The sequence below is a fragment of the Serinus canaria genome, chromosome 2 (assembly GCF_022539315.1).
Source record: "Serinus canaria isolate serCan28SL12 chromosome 2, serCan2020, whole genome shotgun sequence".
NCBI lineage: Eukaryota > Metazoa > Chordata > Aves > Passeriformes > Fringillidae > Serinus > Serinus canaria.
Window position 1 is genome coordinate 48,596,431 of NC_066315.1, and position 19,983 is coordinate 48,616,413.

At 40.3% G+C, this 19,983-nt stretch overlaps 1 protein-coding gene across 23 annotated transcripts in view; it reads right to left on the reverse strand.

Annotated features, from left to right (window-relative positions):
• Nucleotides 1-19,983, reverse strand: part of ARPP21 (cAMP regulated phosphoprotein 21) — a 197,049-nt gene that overhangs the window by 123,190 nt on the left and 53,876 nt on the right. For 13 of the 23 annotated variants that reach the window (XM_050971333.1, XM_050971337.1, XM_050971344.1 and 10 more), the window contains exon 1: nt 15,846-16,108. The gene's annotated coding sequence lies outside the window, so the exon portion shown is untranslated. Of the gene's footprint in view, nt 1-14,517; nt 15,526-15,704; nt 15,823-15,845; nt 16,109-16,374; nt 16,591-18,831; nt 18,995-19,983 lie in introns of those variants that run through there. The other 10 variants (XM_050971350.1, XM_050971346.1, XM_050971349.1 and 7 more) reach the window with 6 other exon arrangements.

Consider the following 19,983-nt stretch of genomic DNA (forward strand, 5'->3'; position numbering starts at 1 on the left):
AATCTATACTTTACCATAGTAGGGAAAGAATTGTATTTCAGCTCTTCTGGCTCATGTAAAAGGTTTTATCACTAATTCTTCCCTCTCAAAAAACAAAATAATGGTAAATACATTAATGTTTTACTGCTGCCACTGGCTTATTTTATTAAAAAATCTTTGCAATTCATGCTTCTAGTCAGTCTGTTTTTTCAAAATTCAAAATGCACTACACATTTTCCACAACATAAGGAACTACTAAAGATGTGAACAAAGAAATCTGTATAACCAGAAAGCTGCTCTTGTGCAGACAGGGAAGCCAAAAACAGGTATAGGGATGTTCCCTGGTTCACAAAGGTATGAGAAATGGGTAATCTCATGATATCAGAATTATCAGAAAATTCAAAGAGACTCAGGAACAGATAAACAGGGCATTACTGAAAACAAGGAAGAGAAAGACCGGCTGGAGCTAGCTGCAGCTAGAAGAAAGCAAAAAGTTTCCAGTAGTAAAAGAAAATTTGGAGATCAGAGAAGCACAATGCTCCAGGGGAACTGGAAAACAAAAAGGACAATTGCTGTTTTAAATTAAACTCTTCTTTTATGCTGAGCACAAAATTGGAAAAAAAAAAAAACCTAACACACTTGTCCCAGCCATTCATCCATGGCTGGTATCTCCTTGGATAGGCAGGAAAATGGGATGCAAACTCTGGCACAAAGGAAATACCTGTTGTACAGGTACTCCTCAAAATGAACCTAGACCAGCACTGAGAAAAACTGTAAAAAAGACTGCAACTTACAGCATGGAGCAATTATAGAAAAACCAGTTATAGCAGTTAGAGAAATGCTTTAGTAAGGAGAAAGTAAAGTTAAATTTCTATCTAAAAGCAACTGATTTAAGCAAAAGCTACATATACATGTACATGAATACCTGGTCGTTTCAGTCACAAACTTCAGTGATGTTTAGACAACACCCAAGAGTGAAACTGTCATGCCACAGTGGAAGCCGGTGGAAGGCTGAAAAGCAAAAGCCAGGACCTCTCACACATACAGAGCCCAGCAAACCAGACAACACCTGGTTTTCAATCACTTCTGTATTCCAGCCTCGGGAAAAACCTGGTCTTGTGAAAAATAATAGCTTCTAATGCAAAGAATTAGTCTCAAAACAAAAGTTACAAAGTCTACAGATTCCGAAGGCAATTAAATCCTTATACATGCATACACAATCATTACAATATCCATTTTCATGATATTCTGAAAAAGCTGTTGCGAAAAATATTTACAATCCAAAAATAAAACAGATAAATAAAGACTCCAATTTAAATACTGATTATTTTAGAATCACAGCTGTATCAGAAGAGCTAGGGGTTTATAAAGATTGAAAGGAACTTAGGATAGAGTATTATAAATAATTATTCCTTAATAAAAGGGGATGACCTAATATACTTTCTACACAAAATAAAAAAAAAAAGGCACTAGAGGGGGATTCACATGCCTAGAACAAAACAGGTCATACCTACTTCATAACATTTTCAAAACCTTCCCCCTCAAAATGTTTTGCCTATTGAACTTTCACTTGCAAAATAAAAAGCTGCCTACATAAGTGACAGATGTCTTAAATACTTAAATCTGCAATACTTAAATCTGGTGGTTTTGGATGTGTTCTAATTACTCATACTTATCATCATTGTTCAAACAATGGTGGGTATTGTTTTTTTCTGTTTTTTTATTTTAAATCTATCCTGGCTAGAGCTAACCCTAAAAAAATGCTAAATATAAACACGTTTCTAGACTTAAAATATGAAATCAACCAGCTGAAAGAAACCTCTTAATTTTTTCAAGTTCTGTCTCTTAAATTTTCACATAGATGAGACTTTATTTTTCAAATTATCTTTATTTGTACCTGTTTAAATTCTTCAACATTATCACCTGCTGAAACAGAAACATGCTATCAAATCATTTGTCTGGAAAACAGCCAGTAAGTAAAGTCTGTAATATCCAACAGTGACAGCAGAGAGTAACTGCAGCCAAAGCAAAGTGGGAGTCTTCAAATTTGCTGCAGATTGTGGAGCTGCACACAAATAACTGTGACTGAGCTAACTTGTGAAGGTATCATGACTTGACTGTATACGCCAATATAAGCCCAACAGAGGCACAGTGAATATTCCTACGGTGCCTCTTTATGATAAAAGACTCTAAAATGCCATCATCTCTAATTAATGGGGGAAAAAAACAAGATTCAAAGGAAAATAGGCACAAAAAGTGAGTATTTCCTTCCAGGTGAGGACACTGAGGAATACAGAAGCTAAATAAGCAATAAAGTTGGTCAAAATAAAGAGCTAGATGGGCAACCAGCGCTCCCTTTCCCAGACACATGGCCATTATTCTCCAGTTCCTTGCATTCTCCAGTGCCCCCTTTGTAACAGACAATTCTGTGGCAGGCAGTGAATGCTTGTGCAGGAAAATGAGCCACCAACAAAACTGAAGGATGTTTTAAAAAATTATTTTGCCTATATACATAAAGATGCAGGGCACATAATAAGAAACCTTGAGCATCAGCATTTTAAAGAGTAATAACAACTAAGAAAAACTTTCTATGCTTCTTTCATATTGACCTCCTGAAGCATATTAGAATTATCCGCAGATGAAATTGTTTCAGAAACTACTACTACAAGATAGTAGGTAGGAAAGTGAAAGAACAATGAAAGACAAATGCTTTTATTTATGCAAAACTCTGTCTATAGGATCCATTTTGTTTTAAAACTAACTAGACTGAGACAGCACTTACAAGCCATTTATAATAATGGCTCAGACTCACTACCTCCTTAAGAGAAATGAACTAGGAAATAGCAGCATGCAAGCCTGCATAATAAAACTGGCCATAAAGACGGGGAAAACCAGGTAACTACATCACCATGTAAATAGTAAATTGATGGCATTTTAGTTATTTACAACAAATGCACCATTAAAAGTGGACTGCTATTTTTCACATTTCTTTTACCAGCCTGATTAGCAGTGGCTACACACCTGAAGCCATCTCTTCATGTCTCACTTACAAGGAGGAGCATTTCTCTGGAGTCCCTTGAGGCTTGAGGACCTCAGCCACAGCCCCACTGTGTTATGGGCTATCAATGGGGATGTTACAGGGCACAAATGCAAGCTGAACACAGCAATCAGGAAGGGCAAGCAGTTCAATTTCCCTCCAAGCCGGCTTCCATTACCCAACTTAGAATTCACTCCAAGTGCTTTCCAAAGCCTTGCTGGGACTATTAATTTATAACTTGGGTTTTACCTTCACTGACTACCACATATACAGCTGCCAGCATACCGTACAGACATATTTTGGGTCACCACAGTTAAAGGTGGGACAGCTTAGTTGTCATTGAGCAGTGCAAATGGTGACAAAAATGTATCTTTTGTTTAAAAGCAGTTCCTTTTGTACTGTTTTCTTCCTCTAGTCACTTCCCAAATTCATCTCTTACAAAGTTTCACAGTGATGAGAAACAGCCAGCTGCCTATTCTCCTTCCAGAAGGACATTCATGCTTTCTAAAGCTGAACGTGAGGAAGGGAAATTCAGTGCTGGATTGCTGGACTAAGTTTGGAAGAAAACAAAGCAAAAACAAAAACAAGCTCAAAAAAACCCAACCAACTAAAAAAATCCACAAACAAAATCCCAAAACACCAAACCCTTGAACAGTGGGAATTTTCATTATTCTCATATCTTTCTCCAACTTACTGTCTCATGGCAGACCACTCTCCTCTTGGAAAACCTTCATGCTTCTCATTCACAATCCCCCCCATTTATCTGCTTTTACTACTGGAAAATGTATTTTTGGAGAAAGCTGCTGGGTTTTATGACGACATTAGTATGCTGTTGAACTTGTCAACTTATATTACCTGTAGCACTTGAATTTGTAGCTATTCCCACTATTAGGCCTCTTTTAAAGACAAAGATTATTAAAAGCCTTCACTGAAAAAGAATAACCTTAAATTATCCAAATAACCTCAGAAAAGCATTTGGAAGTACTGAAAATCGGTTCCTTCCTGAAATAAAACCCAACAAAACACCACCAAACATGTCATAGTATTTCACTGACACTACCACAAAATACTTCAAAAGGCAGCAGCCCTGTTTTTCCACTTGGAACTCAGTGAACACATCCTCTCTTGGCAGACTAGTGAGCCAGTTTATAAAAGGGTCTCCTTCTGCTTCTTGAAAAACAGGCATTTTATGACCATCACACCAATCACCAACAGCACATGCAGGGCTGAGAGGAACAGGCCTCCAGCGGCACATGACCACTCCCAGCCCATTTCCACATGCACAAACTTCACAGCCAGGCACCAGCAGCAGCCCTGTGTCATCCTCCTCATCTTAAGCTTGAGAATTTACTTGTTGGTTTTTCCCATTTCTTGCTTTTACAGGAAAAAAAAAAATGTTAATCATAAAGTTCAGCTTCACTGACACTAGTGAGCACAAGAGCGGGGTCAAGACTGCATGTTGCACCTACCGTCATTCTACTGGCTAAAGAACATAAACTTTAAATACAATTAACATTACTTTTATAGCAACTTCCTGTACTATATATCAGAATTTCGCCCGTTTCAATGTCTGAATTTAGCAGAAAGATGAAAACAAGTAATATTCCTCTCTGTCTTCCAAATGCAATCCTGTTGTTTCCTATCCACTGCACTGGAAGGGCAGTTGAGCAGCAGACTGATAATGCAGTCGTTTGGGGAAAATTCCAACTTATTTTGCTCAGTAATACAAATGCTAGATCTTGAACTTTTGAGCCCACAAAACACGTAGATACACATTTTGGAAGAATCTTCCCCCATACCAGCTTGCTGCTACAGAAACAGGATCCTGCTGCATATTTGACAGAGTTGCAACAATAGGGTTATATGGGCTAATATTTTCATGCATTTTTTTACAAGGATTAATATTTGAAATCAAGTCAATAAAAACAAGAGTCAGTCAAATTATACCTAGGCTATGTGAAAAAAAGAAGTCCCTCTCACTGCATTCCAAATCTGTGTTACTATAGACATTTGCACGCATACATTTAAAAAATCACAAATCATCTCCTTGGCAAATAATTGAATTCAAGAATTAAATTAACACCAAGGACATTGAGAAAAGCATAAGCACCATTATTTGCGGAATAAACAGCTTATTAACATGACATCCCTCTTAAAAATGGAAGGACTCCATACAACACAATTCTGTGTTTGAAAAGTAAGAGATTTCTTCAATACATGCTACTTGAGAGATAACTCAGTTGACTGTCCACCAGTCTGGAGATTAACCCACTAAAAAAACCAAAAAATCAGTTCAAAACTTCTGTACATCATCTGGTCAGAGTGCTGCCATCATTTCTTTATTTGGTTTCATTTCAGAATGTTACTTGCATAATAAACTGACAAAGTACTGTGAGCAAATAGTGAACTAGGCACTAATGGCAATCAGATTACTGAAAAACAAGTAACTGAATTAAATCCATAATTGGCAGCTGAATACAGGCAATTCTCCTGCTATATCTCAGCAGCAAGAAAAAAGAAACAAAATATGAGAAAATAAATTTCAGCTTTCAGATGATGGCAGCAAACCATGTTCCTTCAAACACATGAGTGAGAAATTTCAGCCAACAGTTCCTTTATTTCTGTCTTTAGAAGGAGCTACTATATATGCATTTCATAAAAATATATATGGATCATGTGTTTAGTATAGGTCCTCAAATGTGGGCAGCTAGTTGCCTCAGTTGGTAACAATCTCTACAATCAATCAGTTTCCTCCAGTTTTGACCAGGATCCATGGCCATGACATCATGATAATCAGAGGTACAAGAAGAATATATACCCTTTGGTGAAGTTTCCAAGCTCATTCAACAATTCTACAGACATGAAATACAAATAATTCTCCATATGTAAGAACTCTGGTAATTTTCTCCTTCTTTCATTTTACAACCCACAGGAACAGAGTAAACTGCATCCAACATACTGTTCTAGGTGCTATGGTGCTCACAACATAGAGAGAAGTCCATCTGAAAGGTCGGAGAGCCAACACATAAGTCTTTGACAACAAAAACACTTAAAGGTATTTACTCTGGGTCATTCCCACCACACTTTATTTTCTAGGTAACAGAGAAAAATTTATTGAAAATACTGCTAATCCCAGAAAACCAAAATAATCTAAATAAATAGATAGAGAGTACAGGACACAACATTTTCCAGGAGCATGAAACACACACAATTCTATGGAGCTTACTGAATTTGGATGGAGGCCCAAAGGGACTCAAATATACCAACAGAGGCTCCATACATGAAGCTCAAAAGCACAGGGTCTATTGGCTTTTACCATAAAACTTTTTGTTTCACAAATGCACTCAGACCTGGTGGCACTCTTGCCTAAAGAGAGACCAGAACAAAATCCAGGAGATTTGGGAACTGGTATATTCTTAATAATGATAGCATGTTTTATATAATATGCTTATTATAAACTAAATGTCTAAAAATCTACCAAGAAAGGCTGTTTTAAAAACTTCAGTACTATATGACTATTAAATCAAAGGTTTCAACTCTTTCAATCAGGGGCAAATACCTGACATAGAACAAGGCAAGCAAAAAAAAAAAAAAAAAAGCTGGAAAATGTGAATAAATGATGAAAACCCAAGAAAAGACAGACGGGTCAGTTTAACAAAGTTTTCATAAGGGGCAAAGTACGAAGAATGGCCAGAGAGTATATGGAGGAGAACAGAGACAACTGATGAAAGTGTCAAAACAGCCAAAAAAGAGGCAGAAACATCCGTGACAGCGATTGCTTGAAATTCATGCGTCAAGAAGCAGAACAAGAAAAGAGTTTACATTGGGACTGTGGTTAATTCCTCCAATATTTATCTTCCTGCACTTCCAGCAAGCTTCAAATCAGGGCTATGGACCAATTTTTAGGAAAATCCCTTGTTTATGTTACACCTAGGGACATAGTAAGTCTCCTAACTTCATTATGCTTTACTTCACACACTCAGCTTTGACAAAAGAATATAACATTAGCTACCCTCCATATTTTTTATTTTCTCTGCTGAGGTGGCAAAGCTACTTGAAATTATCTCAATTTTTTTGGATTTTATAACACAATAATATGTCAATTTACTGGTTCCAAAATAAACCATCTTAGGTCAGGAATGGAGCCCCTGAATTTCTTTTACTAAAATCATCTGTCTGGAAGTGAATAGACATTGAAATTGCTCATACATGCAGCTCATGTTCCAAGGACCACTGGTATGTTATATCATATGCCAGCCTCATTCCAACTATGGAGTATGGGTAATAAATGACAGATTCCAGGAGAATATTTAACTATGCACCAGATATATGAGGGTCACTTATGATCCTCTTTTGTTATGATCTCAGTCAATGCAAAACTAGCAAACGCATTCCCATGCCATAGAATTTTCTCATAATATACCACTAAATTGCTCAGTCTGCTGTCATTTTATAGGCAAGCCAAAGACTCAGGACTCACTGGAGTTGCTCTCAAAGTCCTGAAATAATTAGAACTGATTTCATTTTTCCACATATTGAAATTGTGCTGTTTAATCAATTAAAAAGTTTCATTTAGAAGCATCAATATTTTACTGTCACATTTTCTGACATGCTTTTCTCCTGATGCAGTTTTATTACAGATGGCTTTGACGTGCCTGACAACATTAATAAAGACACAAGTGTACGACAAGCATGAACAGGAACAGGTGCCAAAAGTACCTACATTTCGGCACTCACTGCCTGGACATTGAGCATAACTGTAGCACAGAAAATAGTTAGCAGCAGTTCTTTGAACACACAGCTCTCCAAGATATGTAAGGGAAAAATTGTAATTAGCCTTCATGAGTACAAATTATGTTCTCTGGTCTACTTCCTGGAAAGAAAAAAAACCAAAAAACAACAAACCCTGAGGAGTAACAAACACATCAAAGAAATACATGGGCTTTGAGAGAGGAAGGTGCCTGCCGCATCTTCCTCCCGCATTGCGGAAACCCAAACAACCAAGAGCGAGTGGACATGGTGTCTGTGGAACCACAGACCATGCCTACACAGCTACCGGCAGCACGCCCACAGGAGTGCTGCATCAAGATCTGTCTCTCAATTTGCTCTTTCCTACCAATCCTCCCCCATCAACAGAAAGCCCTTTATGGAAAGGTGGGGATTTATGTAGTCACAGGGCACATTACACTATTTCAGCAAATACCTGACTAACTTAGGAGGTACTGCCATGCCAAGAGAAGAGGTACCAAGGATAGAAACCAAATTGTTTTCAAAGAACTGGCTACATACCACAGAATCCATGATCTTGCATATCTCCCGAAGACTCACCCACCAATTTCTTTCACTGACATTAAGCCAAGCTATGAAGTCCCATTTTAGCCCACACTACCACGGAGCTGCCCTCAGACCTTGGCAACAATTCTGTTATCTTCCTTTCTCTCCTGCCAGATAGGTGGCAGAGAGAAGCAATTCTGAAACAGCAAAAATCAGGAGACGTACCATTTACAACCCCTGTAACCTCAGATTTAGTGATATTAGGTGTGATTGCAGAGGAATAGTCCTGATCCTCTACACAAAGATAGGCATGACAAAACAAGCATAAGTAGTTTTATTTTTTAAAAAATCAGAAGACAAATTATACTGAAAAGAAGCTACGCATCTATGTATTTGCTCTGTATTATCCAAAATTCCAGTTACTTAATCTTCAGGGAATATGTCCTGAAAGTTCTATTTCCTTTTGCTGTCATCCTACTTCTGATGCCCCTTAAACTGACTTCACATCAAAAGCAATACTACTAGCACTAATCCTCCACTACACCCTCACCCCACCACTCCCTTATCTCAGCCACCAATTTTGAGAGGGCTACTTTAAGAAGCAGGTCATTCAAGGACTTCTTTCAGATGCAGTCATTTTCAACAGTACAAAGATTAAACAAAAGTTGCATTATCCCTCAGTAATAATTCATTGTCTTCCGTACCTAACAGGATTCTTATGCTGCTTGACATAGCTCTTGTCACTAGAGTTCACTCCATTTTGCAGCTCAGTTGCAGAACAGACTGCTACACGGTAGCGGAAAAGAGTATTGAGACACACAAAGCTAGTAAATACATTATGTTTTTCAACTGAAGCTCATTTTTGATGAGTTAAAGCTTACCCAGAAATCATACATAGATCAAACATAGTTTCATTAGCATTTCCAGATACTAACAGTAGCACGCATTATGAAATATGGCACTTTAGGGTGCCCTGAGTCACTCATTAGGCTTTTTTTATAGATCAATAGTCAGAATTTCCCTTTTTTTATATATTTTGTAGAAGAAAACTCTGAATTTTTCCTAAAGGAACAAAACCTGAAAGCATGAAATTCAGACCTTCTCACTTCGGATTTCATGGATTATAAAGTACACAAATTATAAAGCTATCAGACATTTCCTGAGCTTACATTAAAATCTGTAGTGAGCCTTTAGTGTGGACCAATTCATTTGATGTGTTTCCCTAAAAGATTTTATGACACCATAAACATTTCTGACTCCATGACAAATACTTTACAATGTATTAAGCAGCCTCATTTAAACTGTTCTAGATGTTATGCCAATGGCAATGTATTTAGAAACAGAACAGTCACTTGAAAATGGAAAAACCTCAAGGTATAGTTTGTACTACCACAATTTATGATTTACTTTCAGGCACTTCAAATAAAGTTCAATGGCACAAACACCCAAAAAGCAGAAAGTAGGGATAATCTTCAGAAGAACATCATGCTGTACCTGTGTCACATGAAGTTTCACCACTGAAGTTTGCTCCTCAGCAAAACTTCTCAAAGTTGAATCAAATTGAATCAAATATTTAGTGGAACACTTCACACTAATGAATAATAATTTAATTGTATTTCTAAAATGCTTCTAATCACTGCAGTTTATCTTCATTTGCTTTAATCTACTGAGAAGCCCTGCCATCCCTCTTTACACAGGAGCAAATTGTGATAACTCTCTTCACAATAAAAAAAGCATTACACCACAAGAAGCTCTGCAGGTCACCAAACCCAAGATGCATGCACTCCCTGTGAAGAAAAGCAGCACATTCTGATTGATATTTAATAATGAAAACTTAACAAAATATTTTCGATATTGAAAGCCCAGAAAACTTCAATTCATGAGGCAATAAAAATACAAATACTGCAACAGGATTCATTATTCACGAAATTATTAGCTGTTCAGGCATGCATTTCATGACAGAGTTCAAATCAAACATAAAACTGGCTCTGATGATTTTATGAATCCAATAACAATTATTGCAGCATGGCTGTAAAAATTGGGATAAACACAAGCTTCAAAGGAGGCGATTTGTATATATTTACTTTTCATGTTTTAGCATAGATTGCAAACAGAAGACAAAAACTTTGAGAAATCAAAACCCAGAGCATTTAATTGTGGGGCAGAAGGTGTGGGAGTATTTGTTGGGGTTTTTCTTAATCGCTATTTTTTGTCACTCCATCCTGCCAACCATTTAAGTTTTCCCTTGACTTGAAGGCATCCAGTTTTGGAAAAAGGCAGTTTTATCAACTGGAAGTTGTTACCAAGCTTCTAGAATTTTAACACAAGCGCTGTATAAACAGCTCATAAATAAATTATAGTATTGTCCAAGACAAAATTATGAACATTTCAGAAATCATTTAATTACAAAAACACTTTTATAGGACTTTGCTTTCTCATGGTCCTACTCTTTGTAATCTGCGACATCTGACCTGATCCCTAAGTGTCCTAATTTCCCCGTGAAAATTTTCTCTCTCTTATAAAAATGCACTGCTCACCTTACATACTTCAGCATATGCTATGTGAATGTCTGCCCTAAAAACAGCCTTACATGGTTACTGCCTCCACACACTGCCAGTAACTAGAAAGTACTCTAAAACCCCTGCTTCATAAAGTCATTGGATATCCAAATCACAAATTTCAAATTTCCAGCTGTCACTGCCTAACTATGCCTTCTGCATTTCAGCTTAGTCATGATATATGACATTATCACTCTCTCACACTTCGCATCTTCCTTCAGCACCAACCCAACAACCTACTTAGGGTTTCTTTTGACCATGTTTACCACAGCTGCAGTTAGTTCATGTAAACTGTCATCATGAACCCAGTCTTGTAAAAAGCAATTTTGTTTACTTCTTGTTTATGTATTTCTCTCTGTATTTAGTCTGCTTTTTCCTCTCAGTAACAGGGAATATACGTGAAATAGCCGGGGAAAAAAAGAACAAAAAAAGTGATGCATCATTTTCATGTAACAGCTCATTACCTATTTAGGACTCTTGAATGATCAAACACACTTTAAAGATCCCACCACATAACTAAAAAATTGTACATTTGAATGAAAGGAGACCATTTCCACAACAACTTTTTCCAAGGAACCAAAAAGAAGTGTACTGGTGGTGGATTACCTGAAAGCCTGGAAACAACCACAGTGAAAAAGGAAGAAGTAGTAAATACCAGCAAGATTACTACCAGGCAGAAAAGGGCAGCTGTGGCAGGACATTATGGAAGTGTTTGTTTGGGGTATTTTCCTGAAAGGTGACAGAGAGCTCCAGGGCTCCTCCCCTGGAATCAATCCAATTCCTAACTTTCGATTGTCTATGTCACACATTAAGCATTAATGAAGATTATTTATGTGTTCTCATAAACTAAGAAAAGCTAAGGAAATTCAATTTACCCAATCATACAACTGCCTACTGTAAAACCAACATGTGAGAAAACATGAAGCCTAAAACTAGAGTCACTTCAAACATCTAAGCAGCTGTGGACCTAAGCAATCTGGACCTTCAGTGACAAATAAGGAATTAACTAGAATCCATCACAGATGTTACTTACTAAAAAAAATCGTTTTAATTAAAACTGAAAGTATTGTAGCTTTGTAGTGTATTGTCTTTTTCATTTCTCTAATAAACTGTGTGTGTGAGAACATCAGCATACTCATGCAAGCCATAGCAGCTGTTCCTCTGATTTGGTTTTAAGCCTCCTTCTTAAGAAAAACTTATTCTGTCCAAGATCAGCAAGCAGTACGTCTACACAAATTTATAGGCAGATTAAATTTATTTTTTAAAAAAAACCAAAACAAACAAACCAGAGAGGAGTCATTATTTGCCCTTGTTCTGAAATTACTTCCTTGTTAGAAGGGCTTAACATTAAATTGCTCTGTAAAAATAAATACTTTGATAGTTACAAACAAACATATAAGCTTATTTACATCTACATGTTTTTGAAAATCAGTATTTCATGTATCAAGTAGAAAAATTAGAAAACAAAACAAACACCAGCAATTAATCAGGGAAACTTACAATCGAGGGGTGACCCAGTTACAAGCCTGGAGACCAGAATAGGTCTCACTTGATGACTGTCAAGAACTAGATGCATGACCTCACATGGTTTGCATAATTTATCTGCAATTCCATTCACCCAACTTGAATTAGGGAAAATCTAACTTACCTGGATTGCAATTTGTCATCAAAATAGAATGTATCCTAGAAATGCATGTTACCACACAGATAATCATACACACTATTTTAAATCTTCAGAACCAAGTGCTCTCGATTGGAACGTACAGAGTCTTTGCCACGTATTACTTGTTTGATGAATGTTTCAATCTTCTAGAAGAAAAGGGGACCCATTTCCTTGACTTACTACCTGCTAAGAACATTAATACAGAACTTCAAATCTAATAAATGAACAAGCAGGGGACAACTGGAGTTTGCAACTTTATTGCATGGTAGTTACATTACTTCTCAAATGCCCAATCTGTAAAGATATTTTTGAAAAGCCATTACTTAACATGAATAGTATTTCCTTTAAATAATCATGTAGCTTACACACATGTAGCTTTAAAACTTGGCAAGGAAATTAGGCTGGGAGCACTCACAGGATCAAGCCGCTCATTCGTAAGTAGTCCCTATAAACAAGCATTTGCCAGTCTGCCAAAATAATTTTTCTACTCTGAAATTCATGCCAACAAAATTGGTAATACCATTCAATGCAAGTTACAGATCTTGTATGTTATAAGCAGAGAGATGTTACCATCAGCTGGTGCAAGTCTACACTGTTCTTAAGACCAAAGAAACTACATCAATTTACAGCTGCTGAAAATTTGTCCCAGTGTCCGTCTTCAGCACTGATTAAACCATGGAGCCAATTTTAAAGCTCCCACTGACTGCAGTGAGACCAATGCCTACAGGACACAAGACAGACTGTAAGTAAGCCATCCTAGAATTAGTACACTTTTCCTCCCCCCTATTCATTCCAAGTTTAAAGTTACTTATTCAAAATCATGACCTGTGAGGAAGTCAAGAACACAGCAGATTTTAAAACTTCTTAGGTTTCTTTCATGTACTCCCTGAAATTCTGTTAAATAACAGGGATTTCTCAAGCCAAAGCTAGTTACTGTAATCATGCAAATAACCCTAGTAAAGTCCACAAGAAAAGCAGCATCATCAGGAAAACATAATTTGGCCCCCAGTTTTCCTTCGACAGAATGAAGTTTCGAAGTTACTTTTGCACTGTTTTCTCCCTCTCTGAGAACTACAATTACACCTGTGTTAAAAACCTCTTTGCATTTCCTCTATCACCATTATGTAATTTTTCCTTCATGGGTACGATGTGGTGCAACACTCGTCTGAGCAATCCTCTCTTGCACACTTAGCCCAGGGGCAGTCAAAATGTCTAGCACATAGCAGAGAGAAATAATTGCTTGGAAAAAGGATTTTGCAGGAGGGGTACTCAGCTGTTTCTTAGACCACCATCCTGTAAAACTGCAGACAACAGAGAGAAAATAAAATTGTTTTACAGACGTCATCTTTAATCGAGGCGAGTTTCTCTACATTATTCTAAGTGTGTGTATTCTTTCAAATAGCTAATAAACACATTTCTGACTACAAGTACACTAAACATAACAGGGCAGTTTTCAAAAGTATCTCCATGGTTCTTGCCAAGTGGTATACTCTGTAGTTATCTACAGGTATTTTCCTTTATACTTCACAGGAGATTTACAGCCGCTTGCATTCTGTGAACATTGCATGCAACAATGATTTTTAATATCAACTGAATTAACTTTCAACTGCAAGGAATAAAAACTCAAAACTCGCGCTTTAGGAGGCTACCAATAAGCATGTAAATACAGCTAATATTCAAACTGGTTATCACAAGATAAAAATTAAATATTTACGATGTTCCTTAGCACTCCTCAACTTTAAGATACTTCACTATTAAAAAAAAAATACGTAAAATGGCATATTCTTCAACTTAAACATGGCCACATAGAATAAGATTTACCAATAGCACAAAATAATCTATCCAGTTTGCTCCATGCAACTTTTTAAAAGAACTTAAAAAAAAAAAAAGCATCCTAGACACCACAAAACTCTTCAGCTTAAAATGAGCTAATCAATCCCCTTTCTGCACAGCTGCATTTTCTTTCATTAATGTAATAGAAATATTTGAGGGATTTCCGTTTTTACCTTTGCATTTTTCCTTTTCCAGTATCCATAACCAATCATCGCTCTGCTCTTCCATTATGCTTCGTATATTGCAGAGTGAGAAGCATCTTCATTAAATAGTATTAAAAATAGAACACACCCGATCTCCCCACCGGAGCATGCTCTGACAGTGCTGATACCACAGCTCTCAAGGTAACCATGCCCAGCTGGGAGCTGAGAGGCAAAGTCAGTGCGAGATTAGCAATTTGCAAGCCCAATTGCGCACACAAACTTGCCTCGATCCGTGACGACGACTGCTAAAACAAAATCAGCGTGCAGTTAAATTATGCGATTGAAAAAGTTGCAGATCAGTTTACAGTACGGTTTTGGTTCGGTTGTTTTTTTTTTTTTACCCCCTCCCCATCACCCTCAGCTTCAATTGTTTGTACTTGCCTAAAATGTGCATGTGCCATTTAGAAGAACGCGCACCGGGCATGCATCTGGCTCAGCATTGCAACGGCAGAGAAGTCAAACAGGTGATACGCAGACACTTGTGTGGCTCTCTAATGCTTTTGTTTCCCCCTCCCGGCACATTTACAGCGATGTCACAGGGCGGCGGGATGAGTTTTAAGCAAAACCGCACACACCTGGAAGCGCAGAGACACACCTAGCACGTAAAAAGGCACCCGGAATCCGAGCGTGTTCCCCCCGCTGGCTGAGGCGGTGAATGAAGGCAAAATAAATAACAGCAATTAAACAAGGCTGCGCAATGGCTGCGCTAGATGAGCAAGCCGGGGTTAGATGTACAAACGATATCGTTTGAGACGCACAGACAAGTAGGCAGAATACAACAAGCGGAGCAACATGAACTGCTTTTTGTGAAAACGGGACACCTAACAATACGGCTGTAACACCTGGACTGTGATCCTCCTCCACTGCAGGCAAAAAGAGATGCCGAGGAAGCATCAAGTAAATCTGTTGCCCTCACATCGCCACCCTTAAGAACAATGCTAGTCCAAGCAGCCCAGGTTTGCCCTCCAGCAGACACGGCTTTGAAAGCGGATCCCGCGATGCCGTTCACAAATCAGAGAGTAAAAGTTGAGATTTTCTTAAGAGTTTGATCCATTTTAGCTAAAATGACGGCTAGGAGGAGGGCGATCACCCCCCGCAGACACCCCTCTCCCTGGCGCTCGTCCCCCCTGCCCCAGCCCGGCCCCCGGCCACCTCACCTCCGCGCCCGACCCCGACCCGCCTGCGCTCCCACCGGCAGCGCCTCTGGCGATGACCGCCGGGCGGCCGAAACTTTGGGAAGCCGCCGCCCTCCGCGGGGCAGGCGGCCCCGCCACCGCGCCGAGCCCTTCCCGCCCTACCTGGCTGTCACCACCGCTACGCTGCCGCTCCGCAGTCCCGTGCGAGGCTCCGGCTCCAGTACCGATAGCATCCTGCCCCATCGCGCTACAAGCGACACCCTTTTTTCCTTTTCTCTTCCCTCCCCCTCTAGTAAATACCACATCTTAGAGCCGGAATCCTGCAGCCGCTATTAATAATTGCCCCTCGCACGCAATAAAGGCAAGCCTCGGTTCCATACACAGCTCCTGTTTCCCTCTCTCCACTCCACATGCTCCAGCCGCCCTGACCTCAAAAATTAAAAGATCACGGGGAGGGGTGGCGGGGGGGTGGAGGGGGGATGGGGCGAATGACTCCAACGAAATGACAGAAAACACATGCTAGAAGAAAAAAAAAATAGACAAGAAAAAAATCGTGACAACAAAGAACATCACGCCACACAAATGTCGACAGATTCTGCTTTGGCTTCCTTGGGCTTTGTTTTTGGTTTTTTTCGTTCCTTTTTTTTTTTCTTTCTTTCTTTTTTTTTTTTTTTTTTTTTTTTTTTTTTACCTTGCCTGCAAACGGGATCTGCCCCCAGCGTCTTGGCGGCTCGGGCTATTTTTGTTTGTTTGGTATTTTTGGTTGGCCGGTTTGTTTATTTTGCTGCAGATACGCTGCTGTTACAGTACAGTGACTGTCTTCCTGAAAGACATGGTCTCTTCCTCCGCCTCCGCCGCGGGAGGAGATCCGCCGCCGCGCCGCGCTGCTGGCCGAGCGCGGTGGCCGCGGCAGCACCGCCCGACCCGCCGGCCGCCTCCTGTCCTGTCCTGTCCTGGCCCGGTCCGCCGCTCCGCCCGCCTCTGCCCGTCCGCTCTCGGCGCCTGCCTGGATCCCCTTCTGGCTCGCTCCTCTCTCCCTCTCCTCCGTCCTTTATCTGCCGCGCTCCCGGGCTGTACTGTCTGTCTGCGAGTCTCTCCCTCTGTCTTTCTCTCTCTCCCCGCCCACGCAGCGTGGTGCGCCCCGGACCGCAGGCAGCGCCGCGCTTCGGCTCCGCCGCTCGCCGGCTCCGCGCTCGTTGCGCTCAGCGCCGCTGCCCCGGCTGCCGCTGCCCCGGCTGCCGCACAGCATCCGCTGGCCCCGGCGCCATTGCGCTGCTCCCCCTCGTCCCACCCAGCCCCGCGCACGGCCCGAGATGCCCGCCCGGGCCGCTCTGTCTGTCTCTGTGTGGGGCGGCTCTGTCTGTCCGCCCGTCCGCCGCCTGTGGCTTCCCGCACGCCGACCCCTCCAGTCACATTGTTTCCCCCCCTCCCTCAAGCCCTCCCCCGTCAGCCCATCCTCAGCCAGGAGCAGAGAGACAAAGCACCCGAGCGGGGCTAATAAGGAGAAAGCTCGTTAATCACCTCCGATTCCTTGTTATTTGCTCCCACCCACTCCCTGTCGCCCGCGACACACGACCCCCCAAGAAATATAAAGAAGGAAGGAAATGGGCCTTGGCTCCAGAGGACATCTTTAAGTGAAAGCTCTGGGGGGGTGGTTTTAATTATTATTTTTGCTGGTGCAACCTGACAGCCTTCAGGCTGATCAGCCGAGCTCCTGAAAGGGGAAAAAAAATTGAAAAAAAAAAAAAAAAAAAAAAAGACTGCAGCAAATTTTGGGTGGTAGCAATGAGCCACTAAAAATGGGGCACATGATCCTCTCCCCCTCCCCTGCCCAGCATGTCTCTATCTAGGATCTGGCTTGATGATGTTTCCTTCAGTGCCTTGCTGCACACCATCAAGGCAGAGGGAAACAGGCAATTCACCAGCACACGCGTTTCCGATACATGATACATGAAACCGCTGCTATGCATTTAAAACCCGGGCCTCGTTTTACCCAATTGAATACATCCAGGCATTCATCCTGCACCCAGCCGAGAAAAGGGCATTTACCTCTTTGCTAGGTGGCTATTAAAATATGCAGTAAAATTATAGCTTTACAATGCCAAATGTAATTTCCATAGATCATTTAGAGCAGATCCAGCAATTCAGCTGCTGGAAATGCATGTCTGTGAACAACCATGCATCTGGGACAATGCCCTCTACTACAATAACCTGAAAGGAGACAGAAGCATCTGGTACTAGCTGCAATTAGTAATCCTATGGATGAAAAATAAACAAGTCAATAAGTACAAAGCAGCAAGGTCCTATGAAATATAGACATAATTTCCGTCTATGGTGATACAAATGACCCAACTCCCACAGACAGACAATTCTTATTTAAAATACACAGTTAAAAATGCACTCCTTTCATGATGTGCTTTCAGAAAGCCCTAGTTAGAGAAGACAGTTTGCCATGGTTAATGAATGTAGCAGAACTTGCATACCAGAAAATAGGGACAAATATACAGAAGGCCGGGGGAGTGTTGCAGGAAAATGTTTGCTGTAGTAGGTATTATCCTTACACCCCTGGAACCCCTCTTTCCCCTTAGAAGCAAACACCTGCTTTTACTAGGGACTGCTGAATGGAATCAGACTGGAAAAATACAGTGAGTGATGCCTCTGATCACTTGGTGCACACTTCAAGTGATCAGAGGCATTCAGCCAGGCCCACCAAAAACTGTTCTGCTAATGCACCTCCTGATGTGGTTTCCTCCTAGGATGGTTGTGTGTGGCTCCATCTACTTTTAATTTCATTCTTTAGCATATTCCCTTTAATGCTGCGCTACAGGTTCCAGTTGAAAGCAAAGAGACCAGCCGAGAGGCTATAAATGGCACTCCTGTGCTACACCTGGTAACAGGGAAAGGACCAGTTCTTTGCTTTTTGCCATTTGATGTTGCAGCCATCTCAACAATGGTCCAAAGTTAATTTTCCAAGGTGGTTATCAAAACTATTCTGAACCTACAGTGAAATGGAGAGGGCCTCACCTGGCTGCTGCCCATCGAATGATTACTCCCAAGCAGGGTATCCAGGGAAGGGAGAAAATGCACTCTGCACCAGGACACAAAAGCAGTACTCACTCATGCCTTCACTGAATGCTTAGCAACTCACCTCCAGAAGGGAAAGGGACGAGAGTAGTGAACGTTTTAGAACTTTGCTCCAGTCACTAGACACCATGTACACGTAAAACAGCCACGTGTCCACAGCTTGTCTCCCAGCACTGAGATACTGGAGTGTCTTCACAGTGGGAAGAGCCAAAACTTATACATCAGATCTGCAAGAAGATAAAAATTAATCCAAGCTGTAGTCTGGCAGTTCATTCCACCCTCTCCTACGAGGCTTGATGTGCCTGGAGCAAGTTACCGAATGCTAAAAGATGCCAGCTACAGCAACACCAGTGGAAATAATCCGGAAAAAAAACCCCAGTATCACTCCAGTATCACATATTGCAATTTTTAAACTCAGAATGTTGAGTAGCACCAAACACAGCATGTGAAAATAAGTGAAATTGCCTTCCTTTGTTAAGAAGTTACCTCAGACCTTCTCATTCAGATAATAATTTGACAGAATAGGCAGCCTACATCCCTTTCTTCAGGACTTTGTAGAAAGAAAAATCATAATCATTGCACAAACATAATATTGAAGAGGTGACAAACCATGGCAATGACTTGCTGCTGCCTGTTCTGATCTGTAAGCATGGACAGGGATAATTGTCCATTTAATCTTCATGAAAGTCAGCACTTTCATGAGCACAGCAGAAGCTGTGTTTTTAAGCAAAAACAGACCTAGATCAACTCTTCAGATTTCTGAGACTTTTTTCTGTCTTACATGACCAAACTTCGAGGGTAATGGCAAAAAAAAAAAGACACAAGACCTATTTCACCAAGTACTTTCTTGAGCAAAACATCTAACCAATTAACCAGCAGCCCATGCTTTCCTGGATTCTGGAATTGCCAAGTGCCCTTGTGCAATAGAAGCAACGTATAGAGGTGAAGCACACGTGAATGTGCACTCAAAAATGCCTCAGCTCAAAATGACAACAGATTATATTACTTGTTCACTGCAAGCATACTTTTTAGATATGATATTTGAATTTCACTTAGAAATCAAAAAAAATCCTTACTGGGCTCTCAAAACCCAGTATCAGACTGGAAGTATGAGATGTCAGAAAAATAAACAGAGCTTCTTGCAGTTCTGCAATCACGGATTCCTGGGAGAGAAGGCACATGGTGTTACTAAATACCTTAATAAAATCTTGCACAA